Source organism: Grammomys surdaster, unplaced genomic scaffold (assembly GCF_004785775.1).
Source record: "Grammomys surdaster isolate TR1022 unplaced genomic scaffold, NIH_TR_1.0 126187, whole genome shotgun sequence".
In the NCBI taxonomy this organism is placed as follows: domain Eukaryota; kingdom Metazoa; phylum Chordata; class Mammalia; order Rodentia; family Muridae; genus Grammomys; species Grammomys surdaster.
In genome coordinates this window covers 8,793,369-8,800,245 of record NW_021620993.1, presented here as the reverse complement: position 1 = coordinate 8,800,245, position 6,877 = coordinate 8,793,369, and positions in this window count along the sequence as shown.

Genomic DNA, 6,877 nt, shown 5'->3' with positions numbered 1-6,877 from the left:
CACTGTTTACTAGTTAGTCCCTCCTTGTACACACCACAGTCGCTCACCGCACTGTTTACTAGTTAGTCCCTCCTTGTACCCACCACAGTTGCTCACTGCACTGTTTACTAGTTAGTCCCTCCTTGTACCTACCACAGTTGCTCACTGCACTGTTTACTAGTTAGTCCCTCCTTGTACCCACCACAGTTGCTCACTGCACTGTTTACTAGTTAGTTTGCTTTCTGTTGCTGTGATAAAGCACTGACCAGAACCAAGTTTTTTCATCTTACAAGCTATAGTCCATCATCAAGGGAAGTCAGGACAGAAGCTCAAGGCAGGAACTGAATCAGAGACCAGGAAAGAATGCTGATTATTGGCTTGCTCAGTTTGCTTTCTCATATAACCCAGGACCAGGTGGGTTACATAGGAGTAGTACCACCTAGAGTGGGCTGTACCCTCCCTAAACCAATCATTCAATCAGGAAAATGCCCCCACAGACTTGCCTACAGGCCAGTTTGATGCAGACAATTCCTCAGCTGAAATTACCTCTTCTCAGTTGACTTTACATGTGTCAAGCTGACAAAGAATAACCAGTGTCACTGGAATCCTTCTGCACCCTCCTGTCTGTTTGTCTATCCATCTCCCCAGCTCCAGGGGATTGATCTGCTGTGTCTACAAATGTTAAATACCGGCCCCTAAGATCTGGTTGCTCCCACCAGGAAAGTCTCACGTCCACCAGCGTCTGTTGTGCAAACCTTGCTCCACTGGTTAAGTGGTCAGTAAAAGGCTAACGCCTGTGACTGGGCAGTAGACAGAAGTAGGCAGGTTTTCAGTTACCTGTCTGGGGGTCACAGGTAGAGAAATGAGAGGAAGAAAGGACATGAGAGAAGGAAGAAGCCACCATGAGAGATGGACCATGAGCATAGAACCAGGAGAAACGGCAAGTAACTAGGGACATATGGCTGGAATGTAAGTTAGAATAGCTCAAACCTGCCCAATCTAGGCTACAATTTCTAAAAAAATAAATACTTGGATTGTGTATCTTTTATACAGGCTAGCTAGAATTCACAACTCCTTTTATCCCCAACTACCTACCTATGATACTGGGGGTTGAACCTGGCCCATCCTGCATGCCAGGCAAGCGCTTCATATTCTCAGCCCAAGTCACATGGTCTTGCTATGTTCCCCCAGCTGTTCTCACACTCCTGTGTTCAAGTTATCTTCCTGCACTGGCTTCGTTAATATTTGGGATCATAGGCACTGCTTGCCCAGCTCCAGATCCATAAGCTTGTGATTCTGAACATTGTATTGTAAGATGTCAACATAAGGCAAGCTAACTAAAAGTACAGAAAAACTACTGCTTTTGCAATAATGAGACTTAACATTGGTTTATTTAAGTGTTTATTACCTGGGTTGTATCACTTTGGCTCCTGCTTCCCAAAAAACAAAAACAAAAACATTCATTTTCTGTGAGGTGGTGGTGCACGCCTTTAATCCCAGCACTTGGGAGGCAGAGGCAGGCAGATTTCCGAGAGTTCAAGGCTAGCCTGGTCTACAGAGTGAGCTCCAGGACAGCCAAGGCTACACAGAGAAACCCTGTCTTGAAAAACCAAAAAAAAAAAAAAAAAAGAAAGAAAGAAAGAAAGAAAATTGGCACAATGAATAAACAGTAAAGGGTTGGGGAAAACCATCAAAAAATTAATGAGGGCAGAAAATGTACAGTGAGGGCTGGAGAGGTGGCTCAATGGTTAAGAGCACTGACTGCTCTTCCAGAGGTCAAGTTCAAATCCCAGCAACCACATGGTGGCTCACAACCATCTGTAATGAGATTTGATGCCCTCTTCTGGTGTGTCTGAAGACAGCTACAGTGTACTCATAAATAAAATAAATAAATCTTTAAAAAAATAAAAAGAAAAAGAAAATGTACAGTGAAGTCAAACATAAAGCCCTGAGTTTCCTAATAGCAAAGTCCAGGAAGAAAATAAGGTTGCTGACATGAGTCTTGTGTAGCCCTTAGAAAAATATAGCATAGAATATTTAATGATATGGAGATACATTCACGACATTTAATTTTTTTTAACTTGTTTGTTTTGGGTTTTTTTAGACACGGTCTTACCAAGCTTCCTTTGATCTGTGTGGTTCCTCTGGCCTTGGCTTCTCAGGTACTGAGATTACAGGCATACCACCACACCCAGCTCACTCCATGTTAATGACTAGAAAAGCAGTAAATCACAAAACAATAGTTACATGAGTGCCATAGACCCGTGGATTATACATGTTAAAATCTGTTTTGCTTTCTGGCCACATCATGTTCCTACTGCCATGTAACAAGTTGCTACAAATCCAGTGGCTTAAAACAACCTATGCTTATTACCATCCAGCATCCGCGTCTGCAGAATCCATGCCCAGGCTTAGCTTAGCATGGAATTCTACTCCGGTTTCACAGGGCTGCAGGCATTGTGTCAGTGACACCATGGTTCTCATCTGGAGCTCACGGCTTTCCTTGGAGCTCAGATTGCTGTGAAACCTCATAGTCAGGACTGCAGGACTGAGCGCCTGTTTTCCTTAGCCATTGGTCATTCCTGGGTCCCTGAGGCCACCCAGAATTCCTTGTTCTGTGGCCTCATAGGTAGTTTAAAATGTAAATATCTGCTTTCTTTCTGGCCAGCAGGAGTATGTTACCCTGCCTTCTTTCATCTTCTACTTCTAGATCCCTTTATGAGTTAGTTCATAGGCTGGAGAGGTGGCTCAGGGGTTAAGAGTGCTTGCTGCTCTGGGAAAGCACCCAGGTTCCGTTCCCAGCACCTACATGGAGGCTCTCAGCCACCTGTAACTCTGCTTCCAGGACTTGCAACACTCTGTGTCTCCTTGGGCTCAGAAATAAAATAGAAATACATCTTTTTTTGTTTAAGTTCGTCTAGGCTACCATTTCTCCCTCCCTCCCTCCCTCCCTCCCTCCCTCCCTCCCTCCTTCCCTCCCTTCCTTCCTTCCTTCCTTCCTTCCTTCCTTCCTTCCTTCTTTCCTCCCTTCCTTCCCTTCCTCCCTCCCCCTCCCCTCCCCCTCCTCTCCTTCTCTCTTTCTAAAAAAATTATTGCCAGATGGTGGCATTGGCATACACCTTTAATCTCAGCACTCAGGAGGCAGAGGAAGATGGATCTCTTGAGACCCAGGCTAGCCTAGTCTACAGAACGAATTCCAGGACAGCCAGAACTACACAAAAACCATCCTGAAAAACAACTGTCCTGAAAACACACTGTGTGTGTGTGTGTGTGTGTGTGTGTGTGTGTGTGTGTGTGTGTGAATGCTTTGCCTGTGTCCGTGTCTTTGAACCAAGCGTGTGTGCCTGGTATCCTTTGAAGCCAGAAGAGGGCATTAAATGGCCTGACACTGGAGTTATACACTGTTGTGAGATACAATGTGGGTGCTGGGAACCAACCCCAGGTCTTCTGGAAGAACATCCAGTACTCTTCCTTTAACCATTGAGCTATCTGCTCAGTCCTCATTCTTTTTCTAGACAGGGTCTTACTATGTAGCTCTGGCTCTTCTAGAACTCACGATGTAAATTAAGTTGGCTTCAAATTCATAGGGATCTGCCTTCCTCTGTCTCCTGAGTGCTGGGACTAAAGGTGTGATCCATCACACCGGGCTGCTTGAGTCTTTAAAAACAACCTCTTTTTTAAAAAGACTATTTTATGTGTGAATGTTTTGCCCGCATGTCTATCACATTCATCACATTCATGCCTGGTGTCTGAGAAAGTGAGAAGGGGACTTCAGATCCTCTGAAACTAGAGTTACATGTGGTTGTAATCTACCATGTGGGCGCTGGGAATTGAATCTGGGTCCTCTGTGAGCTATTCACCGCTGAGCCATCTCACCAGCCCAAAGTGTGTAGCCCAGGGTGTCGTTACTAATGATTCTCCTGCCTCTGACTCTCAGCATATCCTACTTGCCTACACCACCAACAGCGTCTTTTGATTAACAAAAACGGTTAGGGATTACACGTGCTGAAATCCCTTTGTCATAAAAAGAACCGTGAGAGGACTACCCTGCAGAATCCCTAGGTTTGCTCCAACCCAAAGTTCGTGGCCTTAGATAACACACAACTTTGAGAGAGTTTTGTTTCTCTTTTTTAAACATTTATTCATTTCTCTCTCTCTCCCCCCCCTCTCTCTTTCCCTCTCCCTCTCCCTCTCCCTCTCCCTCTCCCTCTCCCTCTCCCTCTTTCTCTCTGTGTGTGTGTGTGTATGTGTGTGTGTGTGTGTGCCACGGCACACCTGCAGACGTCAGGGGATGACTTCTGGGAGACGGTTTTCTCCTTCCACCTCATCAGGCTTGCTGGCAGGTGCTTTAGCCACTGAGCCGCCTCACTGGCTCTATTTTTTTTTTTTTAACTTATTTTATTTTGCTGTGGAGATGGGAGGAGCCTAGCCCTCTCCCTTTGAGATGCACCCCCAGCCTCATCTTTATTCCCTTCCCTCTCTTTCCTCTCCCTTCCCTCTTTTTCTGAGGCAGGATCTCATATATTCCAAATTGGCCTTAAGCTATGACCTTGAACTTCCTCTGGAATTGTGGTTACTGCTACCAGCTCATTCCACGCTGGGGACTGAACAGGGCTTTGTGCATGCTAAAGAAGAATGCTACAAGCCGGACAGTGGTGGCGCACACCTTTATATCCCAGCGCTTGGGAGGCAGAGGCAGGTGGATTTCTGAGTTGGAGGCCAGCCTGGTCTACAGAGTGAGTTCCAGGACAGCCAGGGCTACACAGAGAAACCCTGTCTTGAAAAAAAGAAAGAAAGGAAGAAAGGAAGAAAGGAAGAAAGAAAGAAAGAAAGAAAGAAAGAAAGAAAGAAGAAAAAGAAAAACAGAAAAAGAAAAAAAAGAAAGGGTCTCACTATGTAATCCTTCCCAGCTGGCCTGGAACTCATCTGTAGACCAGGCTGGCCTCCAACTCACAAAGATCCACCTGCCTCTCCCTTCAAATGTGGGATCCTCTCTTTATTTTTATTTGTTTGTCTGTTTGTTTTTCTTTTGTTTTTTCAAGACAAGGTTTCTCTGTGTAGCCTTGGCTGTCCTGGTACTCTCTCTGTAGACCAGGCTGTTGTTGAGCTCACAGAGATTTATCTGCTTCTGCCTGCTGAGTGCTGGGATTAAAGGTGTGTGCCATGACCACCTGGCTCCCTGCACCCTTTTCAAAGACTCTTTTTACATTTACTCTTAGACAGTTTCTTATTCATGTGTACAATGTATTTGTTCATATCCAGTCCCAAATCCTCACTGCTCTCCCGAGACTTCCCCAACACATTCTCTTCCTGCTTCCTTCTGAGAGACAATTTCCTGCTATATAGTACATGCTGGTCTCAAAAAGTTGCTGCCATCTTTAGTGTCTCAGCCTTTTGACTGAGAGAATTTTATGTGTAAACCATCAAACCTGGTTTCCATGTTAAAGGATCTTATACAGATTACTTGTAAAATGATGTAAACTACACCGTGTCATTAAACAAAAAAGCAAACCGGTCACTAGAAATACAAGCAGTGGAATGTGTTAAATTCATTACGTAGTTGAGGATGGCCCTGAACTTGTGACTCTTCTCTTTTCACCTTTTCTCCTTCCTTCCTTCTTCTTCTTCTTTTTTTTTTTTTTTGTTTTTTTTTGTTTTTTTGTTTTTCGAGACAGGGTTTCTCTGTATAGCCCTGGCTGTCCTGGAACTCACTCTGTAGACCAGGCTGGCCTTGAACTCAGAAATCCGCCTGCCTCTGCCTCCCAAGTGCTGGGATTAAAAGCGTGAGCCACCACTGCCTAGCCTCATTTTATTTTTTAATAAAATGTGTGTGTGTGTGTGTGTGTGTGTGTGTGTGTGTTGGTACCTTCGTGAGAGTGCAGGTGCCTGAGGGCATCAGGTGGGTGGAGCTGGATTTGTAGGCCTTTGAGCTGCTCCACTTTCAAGCTGAGAATGGAATCCAGTGGCTGTGTAAAAGCACTAAGTGCTCTTAATCACTGAGCCACCTCTCTAACCCCATTATATCTATTTTTATTCCTGGCTCTCCCTTTTCAGATTCAGAACTACCTATCTTACACATGGACATCTTCCCAGGAACTTTAAACTGAATATTTTGCAGATTAGCCCTGAGCCTAGCTCCTAGGAGGTCGTCTATAAAAATGAATGCTTCCTCATCACAAACCTTATGTTTTAGCTCCCCGATGTGTGATCTACTTCCTTTCCCTGCTCCTCAGTGCGCTCTCCAGATCACTTAGTTACTGGCAGCATCTCTGCTCCTGGGTTATTTGTTGTCTCTGCAGGATCCCCAAGGAAGAAGACAACCTGGTTCTCCCGCCTGCAGGGAAGCACTGAAGCAATAAAAATGAAGATAATCCCAGACCAAGCCCACAGCACCCTGAAGGATCACTTTGGTGGCAGCCTCTCTGGTGTGTCCAGTCAACAACTACCCAGCCCTGGCTGGTGCATCCTAGTCGTCCAGGGATCTCTTGTAGAAGAGCAAGACTTGTGCTAAAGGACAGCTCTAGCAACAATGTAATAAATACTACGGAATTCCAATCATGTTACTTATGTATTGCTTCTTAAACTTTTATGTATACAAAATGGGTTTCATTATGACATTTTCATGCCTATTGATTTGTTTATAAAAAGATAAAGGGGGAGTATGTTCTATGGAGGTATGGTGAGGTATGGGGGAAGGGGGTGTCTCAGTGGGCCCATGCTGAGGCATCCCTTCCCCCTGAGGGACCAGCCACAGCCACATGGACAGTATAGTATAGAGTAGAGTTTATTCAGGGCATGGGGAGGGAGTTAAGAGGGTAATAGAGGCAGAGAAAGAGAGAGAGGGAGAGGGGAGATGGGAGAGGGGAGAGGGGAGAGGGGAGAGGGGAGAGGGGAGAGG